This window comes from Stegodyphus dumicola, chromosome 5, assembly GCF_044657685.1.
Source record: "Stegodyphus dumicola isolate Sdum_Otavi_A_Nest chromosome 5, ASM4465768v1".
NCBI lineage: Eukaryota > Metazoa > Arthropoda > Arachnida > Araneae > Eresidae > Stegodyphus > Stegodyphus dumicola.
Window position 1 is genome coordinate 150,345,836 of NC_140772.1, and position 25,649 is coordinate 150,371,484.

Here is a 25,649-nt window from a genome sequence, read left to right on the forward strand (position 1 = left end):
CAATAACCTCTGGATCACTTTCTTCACTATCGGAAGCGAATTATAATGACGAGGAACTTGATTTAAATCATATCAAAGACGGAGTACATCCAGACGAAATACTAAACTTAGTACGGAATTATAATCCAAATAAAATAAAAACATCTGCTCTGAAGATAAGGATAGTGTTGACAGATCAACTTCCAATCCGCGCGTGAAATTCATAAACAGATTTCGGATTTCAAAACATACTTTCGCTTTGTAGATACAAATTACATATTAGTAAATATATATCGGAAATTCTATTTGACATAATCTTTCTAATCTATCATAATCTAATAATGACGTTTCTGCCCCCACCTCTGCCGCAGAGCAGCGTGAAATTGATAAACAGATTTCGGATTTCAAAACATACTTTCGCTTTGTAGTAAATATATATCGGAAATTCTATTTGACGTAATCGAAAGTTCAAGCTTACTTTTATAAAATTGCTCTAACAGTCTGCAAAAAATAATAAGCCGGATCCAATTCGAAGATTAAGGAACAACGCAATCTGCAACATTAACTGAATTAGATAACTTTAGCTTAGCGTATAACTCCGTTAAACATTAAACGCGCATGTGCACAAACATATTCGCAGCGGTAAGGGTCTTACGCGCTCTCGTAAACAACTGTGCGCATGCGTGAACGCGAAGCATGCGCAGAAAGTTTGTAGCTTTGAGGTCCGGATTATAGATCATTCCGGATTATGGGTGTCCGAATTAACGACTTTTTATAATTCCCTTTGACGCACAGAATGATATGGATATAAATTCATGGCTTGAGTACTTTAACAAAACTCATTTAGATAAAGATGAAACGTGGAAGCTTAATAATGTAGCTCGATATCTAAAAGGTAATGCACTTAGCGTATATGTCAGAAACTGCCATAAAATTACTAAATATGTGGAATTAATCCAAATTTTAAAGGAAAATTTTTTCGGCCCCACTTTAACTACGTTTGGTGATTTTGCCAATTACAAGTACAATCATAAAGAGGACGCAATATTTTCACAAAAAATTAGATATTAGTAAAAAATTAAATCTCACTCATGAAATGATCTTGGAGGGTCTGACGGATGGCCTTCCTATAGAATTAAAATCCTTAATGACGATCAGTGCACCCTCTGACCCCATCTCTTGGCTTACTCATGTCATTAAACTTATTAAGATTAGCGAAAATCAACAAATCAAAAGTGCACCTCCCAGATTTGTTACTCCGATTGGGAACAGTCCCCAAGATTACAATCGATTTAATAGAAGTAGAATTTCAACTTCAAGCTATGAAACTACTGTGAAACAAGATTCTCCTAGACCCAACAATTTCCAACGTTTTCAGAGACCAAGTAATTTTTATAATCGGTTCAGTGGTCCAAGATTTACAAGCCATCATAATTATAATTCTCAAAATAGATTGCCATTGCCACCCAGTCCCTGTAGACTTTGCACCCGGAACGGAATCCCAAATGCTTTTCACTGGTTTCAGGTTTGTCCTTTCAGAGGGGAGAGATCTGATACACCTAATGTTACGCCTCTTGGAATAGAACCAACCCCAGAAACCCCTCACAGTAGTTGACTATTAAAGATGTCGGGATATTTGTCCAATAAGAAACGCCTAAAGTGTGTTGTAGACAGTGGTGCCACCATATCAATAATTTCTTCCGAAACAGCTAGACAATTACGTTTAAAAGTACAAAGAGTTAGATCATTTTCAGCAACCCAAACTAAAGGAAAAATAATCTTCAACAAAATATGTTGTATGCAAATAATAATACTTTCTCTTTAATTCTATTAAACAGACATAATTTCTTGTTTAGTTACAAAGTTCCGCTGTTCAAGTCCTATAATTGCTGTGTTGAGAATACCGACTAATTTGTCAATCGAAATGTTTGCACGGATTAGTAAACAAATTACCTTGTTTGTTCTTGATAATAATTTGAATTATGTAATTTTAGGACTTTATGAATGCAAATTATTTGAGTTGAGTATTCATTGTACTAATTTAAAAATTAAACAGAGAGCTATTGTACTTAATGATGACTGCCATTTTGACAGCCGACCCCATATCTCTACACCTCCAACTTCAAGGTGGTACAACAAATGTTTATCCATGTGTTAATAATAATGATGATGATGTAAGAAATTTTCCAACCTGTAAATCTCGGACTACAAATCCAAAGGAATTAGTTTCTCAGTCTAACATTTATGTGAAAAATGCTGTTTCTAATACTGTTGATAACAAAGAGTATAAAAATGTGGAAAAATTGTTAAATGATTATTCATCTGTGTTTTCTAAAAATAAGTATGATGTAGGAAAAATTAATATTGAACCTCAACGAATTAATTTAAATTCTGATTTGCCTGTATCATTAAGACCTTATAGAACATCCCCTATGGAAGAAGAGGAAATTAAGACCCAAATTGATCAATTATTACAAGCAGGTATAATTAAAGAAAGTTGTAGCCCATATTCGTCCCCCGTGACTTTAGTACTTAAACATGAGGAAGGTAAGAAAACTAGATTGTGTATAGATTATCGAAAATTGAATTCCCTAGCTAAAACAGATGCAAACCCTCTTCCTCGCATTGACACTTTGTTAGACAAATTAAATAAAGCAAAAGTATTTTCTACAATTGATTTGAGATCTGGTTTCTGGTATATCCCGATTCGCCCTGCAGATACTGAGAAATTAGCTTTTTGCACGAACTTTGGATTATTCGAATGGTTAAGACTCCCTTTTGGTTTCAAAAATGCTCCTGCAATTTTTAACAGAACAATTAGACAAATATTAACAAAAAATAAAATTAATTTCGCTTGCAGTTACTTTGATGATATAATCGTTTACTCTTCCTCTGAGAAGGAACATTTAGAACATTTAAAAATTTTATTTGAGGTATTTAAAGAGGAGCATATTAAATTGAATCGAAACAAATGTGTGTTCGCCAGAGATCAGATCACATTTCTTGGCTATGAAATAAAAAATGGTAGAATAATTCCCGATAACCATAATATAGAAGTTATTAAGAAACTTAAAAACCCCAGTAACACCAAAGAGTTACAAAGAGTTTTGGGAAGTGTGAATGTGTATCATAGATTCATTCCGAATTATGCAACTATTAGAGCTCCATTAAACAGACTCTTGAAAAAAGATGTCAAGTGGGAATGGGATGACCAATGTCAAAAAGCTTTCGACGAAACGAAACGAATACTGATTTCCAAACCTGTTTTACAATTGTATGATTCAGGTAGGCCATGTCATGTTTTTGTTGACGCTTCTCAAACTGCTGTTGGAGCTGTTTTGAAACAACCAGATGAAAATGATGTCCTACACCCTGTATCATATCATTCCCGAACTTTAAGAAATTATGAGAAAAATTATACGATTACTGAGTTAGAATGTTTGGCCATAGTAGATGCCCTAGACAAATTCTATTACTATCTGCATGGACAAAAATTTGCTATACATACGGACCATGCGGCCCTCGTTTGGCTCAAAATGTTGAAAATTTAAAAGGTAGACTCTTCTGTTGGTCACTCAAACTAAGTATGTTCAATTATGAAGTAAAGTATCAGAAGGGCTCTACCAATATTGAAGCTGACATGCTTTCTAGACATCCTGTTTCACAGCACCTCCAACATTATGTACATTTACTTGATAGAAATGAAATAATCCAACAACAAAAAACTGATAATGTCTGCGGAAAAAATTACCAAGAGATAAATGATATGATGGTAATTAAGAAAAAGAATTTTTATAAAATTGTAGTACCTAAATCTTTAAGATTAAAATTGTTGAATAAAACCCATGAAAATTTTGGTCACCCGGGAGTTCAAATTATGCTTAACTTAATCACCCCTCAATATTATTGGCCTCATATTAGCGAAGATATCGGAAATTTTGTTAAACATTGTCATACTTGTCAACTTAATAAAAAGAAAAAACAGAAAAAATTTGGTCTTATGCAAGACGTACCCCCAACCGACAAACCTTTCGAATGTCTCTCTATTGACACTGTGGGAGGATTTAATTATTATAATTCTACAAAAAAATATTTACATATAGTTATTGACCATGCAACAAGATATGTCTGGGCTTTTCCCTCTAAAAGTGTAACTTCAGAAACCTATGCCAATTGTCTAAAACAAATATTTCAAATACAAGTCCCCGAAAAAATTCTGAGTGACAGGAATGCAGCCTTCACTTCCTCTAGATTCAAAAAATTTCTTAAAAAGCATAATGTTAAACAACTTTTAACTTCATCTCACCATCCCCAGACAAATGGTAAAGTAGAAAGAGTAAATCAATCAATAGTAAGTCAACTAAAATGTAAAGTAAATTCTTCTTCTAAAAAAGTACCATGGACTAAAGTGCTAGAGCAAGTTGTTATCGAATATAACAACTCCCCTCATACGGTAACTAAGTTCACCCCAGCATACTTACTATTTGGTAACCTCCCTTTTGAATCTCCAATTGATCAAAATAAATACCCTTCCTTAAATGAAGCAAGGGCTTTAGCAAAGAAAAGAACTATCGAATACCACCGAAAGAATAAAACTAGATATGACATCAGATTTGTAGAATCTAAATTTCAACCTGGAGATTTTGTCCTTTACGAGGAATTCGAATACCCAAATACTAGAAAATTGACTTCACCCTATTCAGGCCCTTATCAGATTATGAATAAATTATCTGAAGTTCATTATGAAATCGACAGGGAAAATTTTCACACGAAGAAACCAACTGAGATTGTACATGCGTCAAAATTAAGGTTCTATTATCCACCCGAGAACTTTAAATTACATCATGAATAAATCAAAATTTATAAATCAATAAACTATCCATAACCCTTCTTTTAGTTTTCATCCTGTTGTCCCCCTTAATAGTTGATATATCTCTCAGTGTCTGAAAAGTTTGTCTGCCCTTTTCTTTTACTGGGCTCCTTCAAATTTGAGTTTCAGGTTCAATGCACTTTCCGTGTGGGGAAACACTCAATTGAGGCTATACTACAAGTAGAGTACTATACCCTCACATTTCCTTGAGCTCATGTTTTCCTATGTTTGTGTTATAAATTGTAGCAACAGTTGAAAAAGTTAAATTTCAGTTGTTGAAACTTCTGAATTTCATTTTATGTTTCTGCAGCATCGTGTACAAAAACTGGTATGGATGTTGGAAGTTAAATTTTGTTTTGTTATCATTAATAAGAGAAAAATAGAGTGACAAAATATGTTAAAAACCTAGAAAAATGTGTATTTTCAACAAGAGTATAAGAGCTCTAGTATCGTGACATAAAAACTCAAATGTTTTCAGTGCCAATGCTAATCCATAATTCTAGCACTAATTAAATGATCCGGAGATCTCCAAAGACCAGTAAAAGACTGAAGATGAGCCTGAATGACAACTCTAATGATTGTACGGACTCATACACAAACTGTGAATGGCATGCCCTAAGATATAAACTTACAAATTCAGTTATATTACTATTTCCTATTGCCGCGTAGCTAACCAGCAATATGTTATTAGTGCTTTATTTGTTCTGCACTTAGTTACTATATTATAATTTCATTAATCATTTATTATATTTTATATACTGTATTAATTATATTCAAATATTTTATGTCATATTTTATGTAAACATTTTGTGTGCCTTGAGATAAATCCAATTAGTTTTCCTACTCACTTAATTTCCTAATAACGAAATTTTCTGCTCTCACTATCTGGACTGTCTTGGGTCGACGGCCACGACTGCAAGCCTTTTCAGATGGGGGGGGGGATAATCTGTAATGATATTTTTAAATCAATTGATTAAATTAAATTCTATTAATATTGCTTAATAATGTGTTGGCGATTCTCTACCTAAATTGCATCCCTGTTCCTAAATTTTGGCGAAATCCTTTCTTTAGTATAAAATATATTAACCTGTTGGCGCCCGCCAAATCGCCAAACTCATAAATCTGTCATATTACATAAAGTACTTAAGAACACTCCTGATGAGAAGATAGCGTCACCTCGTGATTGCAATTAATATCACTGATTGGAGGAGCCTCGTGACGCACACATATGTATAAGTAGGGCTTCTGCTCAAGGTACGAGGAGAACGCTTGTGAGATGGATGCTAAAATAAAACTACCACTTTATATTCCAAAATTTGTCTCATTCCTGTTGCCCCGGCTGCACAAAACAAATAATGTATGAGAAATTACATTATATATATATATATATATATATATATATATATTTGAAAATTTTGATACCCTTTACGTCATAATTGCTCTTTATTTCATAAATTGCGGTTTCATATTTTTAATTGTATAGTTTCTGCATGCCATCTTACCAGATTTAAATTGATGATCTGTAATCCGGAATCGCTGAAGTCCCGACGAGTCCGATTTATGGACTTTGTACTGTATTTATCTTACTATAAAGAAAAACCAAAATCATTTATAATTTAGATCATACTATCCAGTTTTCAACAGTGCCAACTAACAGAGTTGGTGACAATACATCAGAATCAAAACATAGAATTTTACTCTAAATCACCAATCATACAGTAAAATTAAATAAAAAAAGGCACATCACATTTCTAACCCAGCACAAAGTTTACATGAAATGTAGGATACAATTTTACAAACAGTATAAACTATTTGTGATAATAAAAGGAACAATATCACAAACAGTATTGGCGATATTTTACTTCACTAACACATACACATTCTGCAATTGATTTTGTAATTATAAAACCATTTAATCATCAATAAGGGACAGTTAAATGAAAATAAATATTTTGAAGAAATCTGGAGGTTAATTTTTCTAACATTCTATGGAAAAATACGAAGCTGAACTTACCTCATAAAGACATGCTCCCGGGCCCGGAATCCATTGATCTTGATGAGAATTAATTATCCATTTTCTCTGTCTTTCTTCATTTCAGGCAAATCTAATACATTGCTTCCGTCACGAAAAATTCACTGCCAATGCAGAGAAATTTGACTGATTTCATCCAAATACGCTTTAGCTGAAACTGAAACAAAACCTTCTGCCATTTTTATTGCTGTAATGTAATGATCTGTTTATTTAACGTGAAGGGTCAGACCCGTCCTTACTTTAACAGCCATCTTATCAATTTATAGGTCGGATTTAATGCTAGCTATGATTGAGAGTACCAATACTTGCAATTTAACTACTCGTGACATCAGTACCATGTGATTCCATAAATCTCACTTAGCACTATGCTTAAAAATGTCATGAATAGGGCCTTTGGTTGTCTGCAGATGTCACCAGTGTCTTTAAAATGTTTCCAACTAATGCTTTTGGCTACTTTTAGGTCTTTACAGACCCTTATCAGTGTCTGTCCTGCTTTCATTCTTCATGTTGCATTTCTTTTCTCATAATCCATGAAAATATCTTCTCAATAACATATTCTACCTTCCACATGTAGAAGTTTTATGTAATTACTTCTATAATTCTTGAAATTAGAATTTGAAACACACCCTTGCATTCCTTTCCATGTATGCCGGAAAAACGAGCACAAAGATTTGCATGATTCTTCATAGCAAAGGTGAATACCATTGGACTAAGTGAAAGCATTTGCATCAAGCTACCAATCAAATGCCTTTCTTTGCATTTCACGTAATAGAATTAACACCCCCTTTTTTTAGTTGTTCCTTTAATTTTTCCTGACAATGTAGTTTAAACACTATGAACCCATATTTTCATTCACATACGAGGGTAAGTTGAAAAATAAGTTTCCCCTGTCGACTCTGGTCAGAGTTGTGTATGAAAGTCAAAAAATAGAATGAGACATTAAAGATATGACACCTCTATTTTTCCACGTAGGTACCAAGTACATTGAGACATTTGTCATATCGCTTGATAAGCTTCAAAAAGCCCTCCAGGAAAAAATCAGGGCTTTGCATATGGAAGAAGCCTTGATTGGCTTGTTTCACTTCAGTATTGCTTCCAAAGCACCTTCCCCCGAGATTTTTCTTCAAAGCCGAAAACAGATGAAAGTCGCTTGGTGCGAGATCAGGACTGTATGGCGGATGGTGTAGGTGCTCCCAACCAAGAGTTGCAATATGGTTTTGCATTGCCGTCGCCGAATGTTGTCTGGCATTGTCATCCAACAGCAGAATGCCAGATGTGAGAAGGCCAGGCCGCTTTTTCCGAATCGCCTCTTTCAATTTCGACATGGTGTCACAGTAGCGCGTAGCATTGATGGTTTCAACCTCCAAAAAGTCCAGCAACAAAACTCCTTGGGCATCCCAGAAAACTGTGAGGAGCACTTTACCTGCAGAGGGAGTTGTCTTGAACTTCTTTCGGACAGGTGATGACGAATATTTCCACTCCATAGATGCGGCCTTCGATTCTAGCGTGAAATGGTGGACCCACGTTTCATCCCCCGTCACAATCCGAAACAGAAAGTCATGCCATCTTCATGGTAACGCACAAGATGTTCCAAGCTGACCCCCATGCGTTGTTCCTTGTGTGTCGAGGTCAATTGTCGGGGCACCCATCGTGCTGACACTTTTCTGTATCGAAGAATGTCGTGGATGATGTTTTGAGCTCGCTCATGTGAGATTCCAAGTTCTTCTGCTACTTCATCGATGGTGATACGCCGGTTCGCTCTAATCATGTCATCCACCTTCCTGACATTTGCATCTGTGGTGGCCGCGCACGTCCGTCCAGCTCTCGGTAAGTCCTCCACTTGCTGACGTCCATCACTGAATGTGCGACACCATCTCCGCACCATTTGCTTCGACATCACACCTGGCCCATAGACTTCCACGAGGTGGTTATGAATTTCTGTTCCTGATACTCCACGTGCCCATTCATAGTGGATAACCGCTCTCACTTCCTCCTTTGACCACAAATTCAAAACGCACCTTCTCTCCATACCTACCGGGGTTCAAATGAGAGGCTGGTCTCCGCTTTGCGCAGGCACTACAACAGCGCCATCTGCTTGATTTGCAGCGACCTCTACCCAATGGTGTATCAGTGACTTGCGCGTTTTCCTGCTGTGTCGCCTTTCGCCCATAGCCGTTCAACGCTTCTTCCATATGCAAAGCGTGAATTTTTCTTGGAGGACTTTTTGAAGCTTATCAAGCGATATGACAAATGTCTCAACGTACTCGTACGAGAATAATAAAATAAAGGTATGTCATATCTTTAATGTCTCATTCTATTTTTTGACTTTTCATACACAACTCTGACCACAGTCGACAGGGGAAACTTATTTTTCAACTTACCCTCATACAATTAACCGATCAGTATGACTTTGAAGTAATTTGTGTACTGACAATGCTTGAATTCTTGTACTTGAGAGACTGCTTATATATGACCACAAACCTGTAACCATGTGCAAAAAGTTATTATCTTCCTTTGCTATCTTACAAAGACATTTTTCTGGAATATTTTAATAGTCCTTTATGATTAAAAACGATTGCATACAAGCTTATCATATTACTCTTTTGTTGCTATTACTTACATTATTACACTGGCAATAACTCTAATGAAGCAGACATTTTGAAGTACATATTATTTCACTGTTCATTACATAGCAGTGTGTTATCCTTAATACTTCAAATAGAAACAGAAGTCATCAAAATATTATGATAAGCCCAATTCTATGCTAAATTATTTTATTACATTATGATGGGCACTTCCAGTATGGATACTTGAAATTTCTTAATGCATTTATTAAATATATAACATACAGGCAGTGTATTTGCAATGTGCAAGAGAGCAGTGGTATTCAAGGAAGTTTTAGATTGAAATTCAGAATTTTATAATATCCATATCTGCATTTACTCATCCTTATGATTCTTATATAAGCAACTAATTGTACAATCAGCATACGAGAAAGTGAACCCCTTACTTTCTTTCTGTTTGTATTATAATAGTACTCTTTAATATTTTTTTTAAGTTTTTGATTCACTGAAGATTAAATTAGAAACTTTGTGCTCATGTAAATATTTAGTACAGAGGAGTTAATTTATTTTCTTCACAGTGTACTACTTAAGGAGTGTAGTAAAAGCCCAACTATCTGGCATTCATTTAACTGTAAAGCACAAGTAATTGGAATAGTTTAGAACAGGGCTTCTTAAACTTTTTTTAGTCGCGACCCCTTTTTATCACTGAGATTTTTTTTTTGCAGTTCCTGGACCCCATAATATTAATTTACAAAAATTTTGTGAAACCCCATAAGCATTGCGCGAATCCAAAACACGCGTGAGTGAAACCGTCAATATTTTTACTTGCCACTGTAATCTACTGTTGCAGTTTTAGGTCATTAACTTTAATTACTAATTTTAAGACATAGAACAATGGGGGAAAATTTAAATAAGTAACAGACGAAATGACAGCGTCACATGCAAAACAAGTAAAATGAATGTTTTATATTATTAAAAAAAATGCGTCAAAACGTTTTCTTTTTTTCTGTATCTGTATTTCTTGTCTTTATCTATTTTCAAATACTTTGTGTAAAAATATTTGGTAATTGTAAAATTTATATGGTAAGTTAAAGAAATATCAAAACTACTACAATTTTTGGTGACCCCTTTCTGTAAGTCACAACCCACAGTTTAAGAAACTCTGATTTAGAATTTAGAACCCCACCAAAAATATATATACAGTCAAAAGTCGTTAATTCGGACACCCATAATCCGGACCTCAAAGCTAAAAACTTTCTGCGCGTGCGCATTTTCCGCGTTTACACATGCGCATAGGCGTTTACGCGTGCGCGTAAGACCTTTACGACTGTGCGTGTGCGTAAGCGCAGAATACATTTTCGCGTGCGCGTTTTATGTATAACGGACGATATAATCTAAAATTATCTAATTATCTATTTCAGTTAATGTTGATGATTGCGTTGTTCCTTAATCTTTGAATCGGATCCGGCTTATTATTTTTTGCAGACTGTAAGAACAATTTTATAAAAGTAAACTTGAACTTTCGATTATGTCAAATAGAATTTCCGATTCTGGAGCTCCCAAAGGATCATACAAAACGAAAGTATGTTTCGATGTCCATGAAACAAAAAGTGGAATTGCTGCAAAAAATGGATAAAAACATGAAGAATGTGACAGAGAGGTTAGTGAAAACGAAAAAATTTCGATTGACAAGTTAGTCGGTGGGGGTGTTATCGGAGAGAAATATTGCCACATGTTGAACAGCTTTGTCATTCCGGCACTTCAGCAAAGACAATGCCTGGGGGAAATCATTTTCATGCAAGATGGAGCCCCTTCACTTGTTGCTGTATGGATGCAACAGATTCTACGACAGAAATTCACAACAGAAAGAGTCATTAGCCGCTACTTTCCAACTGCATAGCCACCTCGGTCGCTTGATCTTATCCCATGCGACTTCTGGCTATGGAGTTACCTTAAGTCCAAGGTCTATCAAGGAGTGGTCCAGGACCTGGCTACGTTGGAGGATAACATATCACGGACTGTACGGAAGATTCCTGCAGACATGTTACTTTCTGCTGTTGTGCATACTGTGCACAGAATGCAATATGTGGTCCACAACAACGGCAGCCACATTGAACCTCATTTGAATGCAAAATAAAAGTTAACTTCCATATTGATTTGCATTCATTAACACTCTATTTTCTATTACACAACACCAAATATTCCCCTAGTGGTGACTTTTGGAACTAATTTGTTTTTTCGCGGAATCCTTCGTCCCCCATCTTGTTTAATCTTCCTACAAAATGTGGCGTCACTCTCGCTAATAGATGGCGCTACAGAACACTGTGAGCACTGTCAGTTTAATTATGGCCACCTGGTATATGTAGAATACTTTTGTCAAATAGTGGGATTTAATGCCAGTAATTACAACACTCTTTCATTCATTAGGTCTTTGACTTGGTTTTATGTAAACCTGATTAATTCTTTATAAATCCATTAAGTTTTTGTAAAGAAGTATAAGAGTTAATTGCTCTTTACATGTTTTTACCTCGCATTTTGAAAACTGTCTTCTGTAACAGCATGCATTTCAAAGTTATGAAATCGTGGCATTAGGGAAGGTGTACATCAATGGACATTATGTGTTACTGAAAAGGAATAAACAATGGAAATGCAATATGGAAAGTTATGATAAGCAATTAAATTTTTTATACGTATTATCCATTGATTATCCAGCTAAATAAAAGGAATGTATGTTCTTTTAACATTTGAACCAGAATGATTGGTGCAAGTTTGACAGCATCTGCACCTTCATGATTGGCAGCATTTGAATTTCACTGAAATTTTCTTGTATTCACATTCAGCAATTCCTGAGCTTTTCTGGATAATCAAGCTTTTATTGTATTTTACAAGTATTCTTAGGATTGTACTCTTACATTGCTTTTAGTATTTTAATTCTTTTTAGTCTTTTAAGAAATAATTTTTTTTTATTTAATCAAGAAATAGTATCTCATTTGTGATCGATAAATGAAATTTGGCATATATTTTACAGTAGCTGTTTTCTTTATAGACTTGGATAAAACCAATAAAAATATATTATGCTGTAGATTATTGCACCATTACAAATATATCATTATAAAGTTTTTGTCTTCCCATAAAAAAAGTCAGCCTCCAGCTCACGATATTGAATTTTAATGCTAATCTTTGAAACTTTCCACTCATAAATTGTAGATTAAGAATTTAAGAATAGTCTCTACTTTTTGTCCCCCAAATCCTTTTGAAATTCCAGTAAAGTCTAAATGTTATGAACTAGGAAATTGCATAAGTTTGTCTTCCAGCTACATATACTAGAAATTTTGTTCAAATATAAGCATGAAAGCAAAAAAAAAAAAAAAAAACTTATTTACCAGTTATGTGTGTGTTTCAGCTTATAAACATATTATTTATTATATTCATTGATTATATGTGAATGTATATGTGGATTTATAGCACTTAAAAGATAAAAGTTATTTTTATAGAAAATAATGAAGAAATGCAGTATTTGAATAAAAGAAATGAAGCATTGATTGTGAATGAAAGCAATCATACACAAAATAAAATGAAACATATACATCACAGTAACTGAATTGTCATTTAGATGTAAAGAAAAAAGCTTTTGAAAATGCAATAAAACTAGCAATCTTTTTCTGTGTTTATTAAAAAGTAAATAAACCAAATTATAGGTTCGTGGTTGTTATTATCAATTCCAGAATCTAAGGAACTTGAAATTTAATAGGTGATTACTGCATGATCTAGATAGGTTAAAGGAATATATTGCCAATCTTTTTTTTTTTTTTTTTTTTTTTTTTTTTCCCCAGCATGTTTTGATGAACTTTGAACAATTATGTGCTTTATGTACAAAAGAAGATTATTTCTTTTGAAATTTTTGTGTCTTCAGCTATATAGTATCATTGTTTATGTACATAAATCAGATGTTAGAGATTATAAGCCTTTTGAATTATAGACGATAGCTTTAAAAATTTAAAACTACATATAACTATAGTAAGTGTTATGCAAATTCATTTTTGCCAGGTAATGGGTTAAACTGTAATGCATATGTAATATATGTTTCTTCATTGCTGTAGTAATTTTAAAACATTTCTATATCCATATTCTTCATTTAAATAATTTGTCTGTCATAGGTTCAGACTGTGAAACCGTTCTTATATTTGAGGACCATGCCTTGGGCGTTTATGTGCCTGCACACATTTTTGAATTCGTAATAAAAGAGGACAGCTTATTGGGTAAAATTAGAATTTTTCTTTTATATTCACAAATTCAGATTAAAGAACTTTTTCAGTAATGCAAAAGAAAACTGGTTTTTAATTTTATAATTTTACATCACTATGTGTCATAGCAAAATGATACGAAGAATCATCAAATGAAATCATCTGGTTAAGAAAACTGGATGAATTTTATTTGAATTAATGTAGTTCTAATTAAGTTTTGGTTACTGGAAAACTATATGTTTAAAAATTAATTTTTAAAAAAAGTGCAAGTTGGAGAAAGAAATTAAAATTTTTTTTAAAGTTATTAAATTAAATAAAACTTAGATGTATATAAACAGGAATTTTAAGAAGAATAATAAGTGTGTAATGAGGAATAGAAAAAGTTGTGAAAAGAAAAAAGGTGAGTAACAGTGAGAGTTCTTATCTGTTTGGCATATACTAGGCCTAAAATAGCCATTTGTTATTAACAGAGATAGTCAGAGTGTTACATATTTATAAGGATATTTTCAACTACGCATTCATTTTGAGATAGTGAATTTCTGGTAAATGTTTTCAACAGCAGTGCAAATATTTTTAATTTTCTGAATATGGTTGATTCTAAGGAGTTTCATGGAGAATTGCCATGTGTTGAATTATTTCATGCATTATTTATTTTTCTTTTCATATTCCATTCAAATTATTTAAATTGAAATAATTAATTCAATATCATGTTATATTTTCCCAGCTTCAACCATATTGTCATTTTTAATTTTCTCCTTTTTTCATTCTAGATTATAAGTCTTCCATTTTTTTCATTTCTTCTTCAATTTGGAAACTTTTCTGCATAAATTACTTTTTAAATTTCTTGTTTATTTTACTTTTAGTAAATTTCTTCTAAAATAAATTCATTTCCTCAAAAATTTTGACTTCAGATATATTAAATTGTGAATTGCAATATTGATACTGCTAAAAATCTTTATAAATCAAAATATTGTGTCCCATTTTCAAATTTTGCTTACATATGCTGTCCCGGAAGAAAAGAAAGAAAATCCAAGATAAATTATGTTTAAAGTTCAGTTTGAGCAATGCATTGCATAAAGATGACTATAAATATATTTCTATAATTCAAAATATAAAAAATAATCAAATGAAATTTTTTAGATATAAATCTTAAAATGTATGATCATAGGCAGAAATGCCTGTCCCTTTCAAGTTTCATGTTATTCAACCTCTTTGTTTTGTAACCTAATTAATTTTTTAATAAAGAAGTTATTTAATAATAAAACATTTTATTGTTCAGTGTGCTCAAGATTATCTATTGTAAATTCTAAAGGTAAGCTGTCTTTAAATATTTTTAGCACAAATGCTCTTGAAACAGGCATGCATGTGTAAATGAAAAAAGTGCCTCTTTGGTCATCCCATAAAATCTGCAAGCTTTCAGAATATTTTAAAATTTTTTGTTTGTTTGCTTTTTTTTTTTTTTTTTCCCCCTTTTGAATTAATAATCATGCGTATATAAGTCAGAAGTGTGGCTTTTTGAAAGTTCTTCATCTGCTCCCCCTCCCCAAAGAAAAAGAAAGAATTTTCAACAATTTGTTGCATTATATATTATTTTTTGTTATTTAATTTTTTTTTAATTTTTATTTCAGTTTTCATGTATGTTCTTCCTGTTAGACTGTTAACCTTGTTTTTGATTTAATTTTTTGTTATTTAATTAATTCCACAGCATACAGTGCAGCTTTGATAATTTATAATATTTTATGCTTAAGTTTTACCTGAGCGCTCAGAATTTCTAACAACATCACAGTCAAATAAAGTAGCATATATATTGGAAAAAAGGGTCGAGGTACAAATAAAAAAGATCATTTTAGAATTATAATCAAGAAAATGCATCTTAAACATGAACTTTTGGGAAATTTTGGAGTATGGGGACAAACTCATGGTCATTTAGTGGGTTAAAAAACGCCAAAAAATTACATCTTAGTATTTTTTACAATTTACATTTAAGAATTAGTGTTATTTCATTGTTTAGAAAAAATCTGTATATTCTTAACATTTGGAAATTATTTTTATTACCTAGAAAATTCTTCTAATTTCTTATTGACATTTTAATTTGGCAGTTCCATTTCTGGAGTCCAAAAATTATGTAAAAAGGGTTTCCAAATAATTTTTGTAACAGATTTTACCTGGGCTGTGGAGTCTGTAGGGAAAATGACCGACTCGACTCCCTCATATATATATATAATAAGCTGTAACCTATGTGTATATGTTTATATATATATATATATATATATAATTGGAACAGAGAATTGAGACTAAAGATATTGGCAAAGTTTATTCAATTAATTAAAAAATGTTTCTCGTACAGTTTCAATTGTCTGTTTCAGCGAAACACGATATGGAGTTAGCTTGATTCGAAATTCATTGAAAAATAATTTCCACTTAAAAGCCATAATGAGATTTGAATTAGGCTAATCTACCATTTACCGCTTCTTAGTTTTTATATTTTTGCTCAAATCATTTGTTAGTACTTTTGCTAATGTTTTAAATATACCTTAATTTGATTAGCATATTGCTTACTGTTAGTATTGATTTTTACTTGTAAATATTCAAATGTTGTATTTTTTCCTCTTGTAACACATTTCATTGCAACTTATTTTGTTTATGTTAATGTTTTCACAGAACCACAGTATTTAAGTGGCTTTTTAGCGTACAAACTAGGAATTTTCTTTTAACCTTATTCTGAATTTTGCAGCACAGTGCACAAAGTTTTTGACCACATAGGTCTTTTATCGTTTTTTTTTTTTTTTTTTTTTTTTTTTTTTTTACTTACTTTACTTTAATTTGTATATATATAAAAACATATACACATGGGTTACAGCTTATTTTTTAATATAAATGAGATAATAGATGCTACAGGAATGATGTCTTAGGAAATTATTTATATTATTAGCATTTATTATGAAATGGAAAAACTGGCATTAGTTATTTCTAAGAAACAGTATAGCTTCGGGAAGATTTTCTTTGTTGGAGGGCCATAGATCCGACTTGATAAACTTCAGAGCTGAGAAGAGTCTTTCCACACTAACTTGAGTACAAGGTTGTTCAATAAGTTTGTGGAGTGCCATCTATCAATATTAGACCTGAAACTTCGACACCATTTTCATATTTGTTCTTTCTTAGGTACACGTCAAAAGTTTCATTTTGATCTGTTAATTTATTCATTGTTTAACCGCCCTTTATATCTAACGTGTTGTGCCTTTTTTCAGGTATGGATAAAATTTAGCAACGTGCAGTTATCAAATTCTTTGTAAAGAAAGGTTTAAAGGCAATGGAAATTCATACCGAAATGGTGAATATGTTGAGTGAATCTGCTCCTTCAAAAACAATGGTTTGCAAATGGGCTAGTTTATTCAAAAGTGGTCATACCAACCTTGAAGACGATCCGCGAGAGGGACGTCAAAAAGCTGCATCAACACCAGAAATCATCGGAAAAATACAAGATATGGTATTAGAAGACCGTCGATTGACTGAAAGAGATTTAACAGAGGCTTTAGGCTTTTCATTGGGCACAGTGAGCAATATTTTGAGTGTTAATTTGGGTTTCAAAAAACTCTGTGCAAAATGGGTGCCGCATTCTCTAACGATGGAGCAAAAACACATTCGGATGCGACTTTGCCAGCAACATTTGGAGCATTTTAAGAAGAATAAAAGCGACTTTATCCGTCAATTTATCACAATGGATGAGACTTGGGTCTACCATCATGATGATCCTGAATCAAAACAAGAGGCTAAGGAGTGGTGTGAACCCGGCTCTTCGACGCCGAAGAGAGTTCGTGTGCAAAAATCAGCCAAGAAGGTGTTAGCATCAGCTTTTTGGGATGCGAAAGGAATTTTGTTTATAGATTACCTTCAAACTGGCAAAACAATTCGAATTATTATTGTAACCTTTTCAATCAATTAGATGAAAAAATTCGTGAAAAAAGACCCGGATTACAGAAGAAGAAAATAATTTTCCACCAAGATAACGCACCTGCACACACAGCTCAAAAAACCATTGCTAAAATAACTAAATTGAAGTACGAATTGTTGCAACATCCAGCCTATTTGCCAGATTTAGCTCCCTCCGACTTCTGGCTCTTCCCACACCTCAAGCAATATCTCTGTAGAAAACGATTTTCTTCAAACGAAGAGGTAATAGCTGTCGTGGAGGGATATTTTGCAGAGCTGCCGAAAAACCACTACAGTCAAGGGATCCATAAATTAGAAGACCGTTGGAATAAGTATATTGAAGTTCATTGAAACTACGTTGAAAAATGAAGTCATTTTTACAAATAAAAATTGGTTTCTTCATTTCCGTTCCACGAACTTATTGAACAACCTGGTAGGAGGAAGAGCTGTTATTGTTAGGGCTACTTCTTTTAACTTTTCAGGATATATTTTTATAATTTCTAAAAGAGGTGTCTTGCAAGCGCAGTCACATTTCTGTATTTCTTCAAAGGTCGTGTAGAAATCTTGTTTGTATCTTTTCATTTTTATATCTAAAGGCTCTTGGCTCTTTATTTTCATTCACTATGCCTTAGCTTTTTCAATATTATCCAAAAATATTTCTCAAAATCTAATTCATCACTGGCAGAGGATGATAGAGACTCAATTGCAATGTCTGCAGTTTGGCTGTCCTGATTCACACTCTCCAATTGTTCTAAGAATAATTCCATCCTTAATGAAAGTTCATAGATAACTTTCTTTGCCTTTTTAATTTATTTGTCATCCAAGAAAATTCGATGTTTCGGATCTACATATATTGAACTCAGCAAGATCTCATCATCTAGCAAACTAGTTTTTCTTTTCTTTGTGAGTCTTCATTGAAGAAATGATTCCTTCTGCAATAAACACTCTATTTCAGAAAGAACAAACATCACATTCTTCCATTCTCGCTTCCTGTCAATTCTTCAGATTGCAGCTTTTTTGTGGCTGTATGGGGTGTAGAAAGAAGAGTTTTCAATTCTGCAAGATCATTCCACAACCTTTCTGTTAGTGAAACATTAGGGTTATCTACATCTTCTGAAAAAGTTCGTAATTCTAACAACCTCTTTATTATCAAAAATGTACTTCCTTATTGCATTGCTTGATCCATAATTGCTTCTTTTCCTGCTCGCTTCAATTTTGGCATCAATTTTGGGAGATCTTGCTGCCATTGTTGCTTACCTAAATTTACCAGTGAGATTTGAAACTAAATAAATCAGTTTAATCATTAATGGCAAATATCACATCCATTCTCCTCCCCTGTATTTATTAATTAATATGTCAATAAAATAGAAAATAACTATTAATAAATATAGTCCATAAATAAAAATAATAGCTCAGCTTGTCATTATTTTTTTCAATTCATTTTAATTTCATTTCAAATTCAAACTGTCCAACAAAAACTGTAGTCAGAGTCGATCTTTTTTAGCGACTCCAGCTCCGACTCCTTTTACCCCAAAATCTGCCCGATTCCAACTCCACAGCCCTGGATTTTACACAGGGAGCATTTCCCTAATTGTTTGCTGTGATTTTATTTAACGGCTTAGAATGGAAAACTATACTAATGTAAAAAAGTATTATACATCCTAGAAGATGATATTGACTCTATTTCATAAATGTCAAATAGTTTTTAAAATAACATCTGCAGCTATTGTTTTTTTATTGTTGGAACAAGATGCCTAAATTTAAATATATATGTGTATGTGTGTAAATTGAAATAATGTTTTATCTGTAATTTTTAAATACTTAATCACTCTTCCTCCCAGAGAGTTGTCAAATAAATTTCTGAACAAGGCCATACTTGAAAAGGTTACCTTTCCAAGGATCTCATACTTTTGTGATATCTGACACCAAAATTTGTAAGTTACTAATCTCCTTATTTCATTTTAAAATTTTGTAATGTGTTGAATTATGCTGCAACAACAATATGATTAATTATTTTTCATATTTATGTAAGTACGATAGTATTTAAGTAAATAATATTTATGTAAGTACACAAAAATGTAAAATTTCAGTAGAAACTTTAAAATTTAATTTTGGTTAAAGTATTGTAGTCTGTTCCGTTAGTTGCTTAACACTGTGAGTGAACAGGGTTCATGTGGTATTTAAAGTCCATAGTTTTTTTGGAAACAATTTTTGGTTCTTGAATTTTTTTATTTTTTTATTTTATTATTATTATTATTATTATCCCCAATTTGAGTGTGAATTACATTTTGGAGGAATATTTTTTTTGGGGGGGATGCATTGACAAATACGTATTTTATAAGTTAATGTTTGAATTCTTTACTATTATTTAATGGTGGATAGAGTTTTAGGTATGAGGCGTTGCCTTGATTTAAGCATAAACATTTCAAAATTATTTCCTTTTTGTTCAGAATTCATAAAATAATATCGCACCAAAATTTTTTTTTTTTCTTTTTTAAATGTGAGTTCTTTCATTATGTGGTGCTAAATTTGTCAACTCATCAACAATGTGGCGATTTCAGTATCAGTTTGTATACAAAAATTTTTACTCAGAGAGTTGTGAAATTTTTTTCCCAAACATTGAGAAATATAAAAATAATATATTAAAATTATCGTCAACAAATAACGTTAAGTAAAACATTTTTATTCTCTCATGGAGACATAATGGTCCCGTAACGTATTATGGGACTATGGGTTATTAGCGAGACAAATAAAATAATAATAATAATAAAATAAATGTGTGAATATAAAGCGCAGTTTCTGAATCACTTTTTAGAATAAAACCAAAAAAGCGAGTGTAATCATTTTAAAATGAATTTCAATTGTCTTCTTTTACATTTTTTCATAATAAGAGTTTTTGACCTTTTTTACTTCTTCCTCCTTAAAAGTCTTCTAGCTTTAAGCTCTTACAAAGTTTGTAGGGACCTAGCATTTTAAAAGATGTAGAAGGATTTAAAGGCAAGATTTATAGATCTGCAATTCCAGAAAAATGTCTTTGTGGTAGTAACACATAATGGACGTGTTTCAAGGAAAATTTGTGACGAATTTCATATCTTTTGAAGAATTTTTGGAAGAGCAGTGAAAACAAAATTATTTAAATTTTCTCCTTTTGATTCCAGAAGTCTTTCTCTTAACATGTTTATCTTCTCTTTATTTTCCACTACACTCAGTCATTGATGCAAGCAAAGAAAATTGTAAACCAATTATTTATTTAAAGATTCATCTTATATGTCTCAGTGCATCACACATACCTCAGTGTCTGTCCCACAGTCTGAAAATTTTGCCATCCCTAGATTTTGTTGCTAAGTGCTTCACTAAATTCTAAAAATTCTGCCACACTGGCTCTAGCACTGACCCTGACCTTATATCATTTCATATTTATTCTCAGTATTTATATTATTGAAGAAATTAACAGTTCCTTCTACACATTCTAAGTATAAGCAGTTCTTCAGGATAACAGAAATCTTTAATTATATCTAAAAATTATAAAATGAAGAGGAAACTCATTGAAGAAATTGATTTTATAAAAGAGAGAAGTTTACAGATGTACATTGTTGAAATATTAATAAATTAGGAAATGAAACAAAGACTAATGGCACATTTGTCAAATAGGAAAATTGATTCATTTATTGAAACAAGTAAACTTAGAAAAGATGCTAAAAATAGGAAATTGATATAAGCTAAAATATCTGGAAATTTTTCAAGAGAGCGTATAAATATTTTGTATCTTTTAATGTATAATTATACTAATATCATTTTAGAATCAATATCATTAATTATAACTGCTGTAAAATGTTCTTAGTGTTTTTAATAAATATTTTTTAGAAATAAAAAATATATATAAATTTATTATGAATAAGGATATTTAACTACGTAATTTAATTTTTTGTAACTAACTGCTTGCTTTGATGAATTTGATAAAATCCTATGCTAATGAGGATTGTGTGTGCAACATTAAATTAAAAAAAAAAATTAAGTAACATAATACGAGGGCCATCCAGGAAGTATATTACGTTTCCGTCTGTGTCCGCTAGGGGCGGGGCTAGCGCGGCCATCTTGGGGTCAGAGCGTTGCGCAGCTCAGTCTGCATCTAGCCGTGCTAGTGAGAGGTTCGTGCTGTGCTCCGTTCAGATACTGTGACGGTTTGAAATGTCTGCGTTAATTGAAAATCCTGCGAGCTGCGAGGTGTACTCAGTAATAAGGTTTCTGACTGCAAAAAACTGTAAACCGATAGAAATCTATCGGCAGCTTCGTGAAGTGTATGGGGACAACATTATCACTGAAGGTGGAGTGCGTCAGTGGGTCATAAGATTTCAAAATGGCCGAACCAATGTTCACGACGAAGATCGAAGTGGGAGACCCAGCATAGTGACCGCCGAACTTCTCGAAAAAGTCAATGCTAAAGTCCGTGAAAATCGAAATTTCACAATAACGGAACTTTCTTTGAGTTTTCCACAAATTTCGCGAAGTTTGTTGCACGAAATCATCAGCGAAAAGCTTGGTTACCACAAGTTTTGTGCAAGATGGAAGGCAAGAAGAGGTAACGAAGTGGTTGAAGGCGCAGGCGGCCGAATTTTTCGACGAAGGAATTTCCAAGCTCGTACATCGCTACGATAAATGCCTTAATTTGTATGGTGACTATGTAGAAAAGTAGTATTTGAGTGTGGCTTTCATCTGTATATAATAAAATTTGTTTCCTATACTTTGTTTATTTTTTTATTCCAAAACGTAATCTACTTTCTGGATAGCCCTCGTACTTAATGTTAAGTTGCATATTGAGATTTTTTGTGAGTAATCAAAATATAATTAGATGTATATTGCATTTGTACCATTTTCTTCTATCTGTATAGGTTTTCAAGAAATATTATGTTGTAACATATACTGTACTAAGTCTGAAATCAGGACGCTCAATATCTGGAATGATCTAATATCTGTGCCTCCACTCCAGCCAAAAAAATAAAATATAATTTAAAATTCCCAATTATAAAATCTAGAAATGGAGAATATACCCAACAAAAGGGAGTTGATTTCTCATAAATGCGGTTTTTTTCCTCCAACTCCTTGCATGCCATTTTCACATTGGATAGGAAGTCAATAATAAATAGATTAACTGATGGTGTACTGATATTGACCAGGATGACACTTCTAGCACATGAATGGTTGGGGAAAGGCACTACGTATTTTTCTGCTTAGTGCCTTTGCATCCCAGGGTCTCTCTGAAATTCTAAAAATTTTGCCATCCTTTATTTTTGCTGTTCAGTGTTCCTCTAAATTATAAATTTTTGCCACCTGGTGCCACAGCAGGGAATAAACATTCTTTTGTTTGACTTTGATGTTGTTATGTCTCCATGTCATCTTACTAGACTTAAACTAATCTAAAATCCTGTACTTTCCAAAATCTAGACTAAAAGTTCTCTTGATTCCAGATCTTGCACTTTGTATTGTATTTGCCCCCCCCCCCTTATTTTAAATAAATAATCATTTATTTGGAAATTCAGAAACAGGTTCATGCTGTTTTGTTCTGTAAACTGAAAGTTTCCTCTTTCATAGAATTCTTAAGGACTCATTAGCAAAAACTTATCTGATTGGTTTTTGCAGATTTTCAAATCTGGTAAATCTGGTAATCCATTCTGGAAAGCTGTAAACAGATGATAATCAGAAACCTAAGCAATATGGCAGATGCATTAAAAACATCCCAACCAATTGCAACAATTTTTGCAAAGTCTTCTCCTCCCACTCACCCCCAAAATATTATTTTTCTGTCTGTTGTTTCCTGTAGTTTGGCCATCTGTGAGTAATACTTTATGGAATTTGGTGGCAATGACTTGTAATTTATGACATAATCCATTTGCAAGAAGTACACAGTATGACTTTCTATTTAATTTTCTGTGCTTGTTTACCCTATTTTAATTGTAATCATTTTCAAATAATGTTGCTATGCAGATTATACTTTTCATCACTAGTGATGAGTTATTTGAGAGAAAAACTTTGTTCCATGGTGTTTAGGTAAGAAATTGCAAGCAGAAATATGATCTGCTAAATTATTATTTTGGCATACAAGTACAGGGTTCATAGTGGTCCTTACAAGTGCTTATAAGTTCTTATATTTGAAAATAAAATATAAGGGCTCTTATAGGTGCTTACTTTTTCTTTAAAGCCCTTATTTTTTTGTTTTTAGTGCTTATTTTTTGCTTTTAGTGCTTTTTGTTAATGAACGTGCATTTTCTCCGTACCAAAAGCTGAAACTATATAAACAACATTTCTTCCTTATAATGGAAAGTCAGATGGTGAATCATACTCCCAGAAATAGCTTTTCTCCCTTTCTCTGCATTAACGTAACCTATGGTGTGCGTGAGAGTACAGACAGGTGCACGTCGTTCTATTGGTCAAAGAATTGCGAAAACCGTAGAAAATTCCAGTGCATTCGGTATTCTTTTCCTCCCACCCAAATACTACACACTTTTAAATTTCTATCAAGATTTTAATAATTTACATTCTCGTTCCGCGTGGTCAGTTCATATTCGTGTTTATTATGATCGTTATGCTTATATTATGAGCATATGTATGAATATTTATAATAATATAGTTGCAGTAGCTGCTGAAGTTTCGATAAACTTCGAAAAATGGGTGTATTTTTACACAAATTAGCTTTCTAAGGAATAATATTCAGAATGGCTTAAATAAAAGGAGAGTAATCGAATAGTCATAATTTTTTTTTTTTTTTTTTTTCCCCCCCTTCCCAATACATTATACAGTACGGAGGTTGGGAGGTTCTCCCCTTTCTCTGCAAAATCTCTAATATTGAAGCAGCGAACTTTTTTTTTTTTTTTTTTTTTTGGTCACTGTCCAATCTGTATTGAAAAAAACTGAAAGTTTTGCCGTCTACCCAACCCAAGCGAAGAATGATTCTATTCCAGAAATTTAACGTTCTGTTCAAAATTAGAATCAAAAACACCCCAGATTAGTAAGTCTCTTTCTTTTCCTTTATTTAGTTCTTTATTCTCCGAATATTGGCAGCTGTTGATTCCGATTGCGTAATATCATAGTCTCACGTATGGAAGAATTACGCCGCACGTGTTGCGCAATAACGTTTGTGGTATTTTGCAGAGATAATTAATTTTGATGTTCAGTCTGAGATTTATTTATGAACACTTAAAAAAGTTTTACTGTTCTTTCTAAGCAGAATATTTCCTCCGTTGGTCAATTTTTATGTGATGCACATATCGAAATGTCAAAATCATTTATTTAGCCGAGAAATCTAAAGAACGACTACAATCTCCCCCCCCCCTCCTCTTTTTCCAGTTACGCTCGACTATACGGAATATTCGACAATTTCCGAGTATGCGGGTTAGTTAAGCTTTTACTGTTAAAGGATGACTACATGAAGCAATTTCCCGTCTCCTGATTTCAGAAATGTTCCTCTTTTTTACTTAAATTACTTTGCTTGGAATATATGTTAAGGGAAAACTGTTATGCAATGAAAATTTAGAAAATGTTCAGAATTTTTATTTAAGTTAAATTATTTAAATATTAATATGAGTGGAAAAATAAATTGTATTTATTATTAGGTGCCAAGCGAATACAATTAATATGGCTTATTATTATTTATTTTCTATATTTTGAACTGAAATTTCATCATTAAATCTCCTAATATAGTTTAGTTCTGCATAGTTTTTTTTTTTTTTTCTCTCATTGTAAACTAATTCTGTAAATTGAACTGTCATTTAAAATTTTAAAAAAAGTTAATTGTTTTTCATTGTTGAGGTAATGCTCATTCTCTTAATAAATATTGAATTGCTCATATTTTAAATTGCAAGTCTAATTTTTCTTTTAAGGTTTATGCAGTTGTGTATAATGTAATTATAGACAGGTGCTTATTTTTTTCTTAAAATGTGCTTGAAAAGGGCTTATAGGTGCTTATTTTTTTAACTAAAATGTGGCTATGAACCCTGAAGTAGTAAGATTGATTAGTGAATGTGATTGCAAATTTA

At 32.6% G+C, this 25,649-nt stretch overlaps 1 protein-coding gene across 2 annotated transcripts in view; it reads left to right on the top strand.

Annotated features, from left to right (window-relative positions):
* The window catches only part of LOC118195342 (uncharacterized), a 123,160-nt gene that overhangs the window by 64,393 nt on the left and 33,118 nt on the right, over positions 1 to 25,649 (top strand). The window contains exons 3-4 of one of the 2 annotated variants that reach the window (XM_085817199.1): positions 13,603 to 13,704; positions 19,461 to 19,553. The gene's annotated coding sequence lies outside the window, so the exon portion shown is untranslated. The remainder of the gene's footprint in view (positions 1 to 13,602; positions 13,705 to 19,460; positions 19,554 to 25,649) is intronic. The other variant, XM_085817200.1, reaches the window with a different exon arrangement.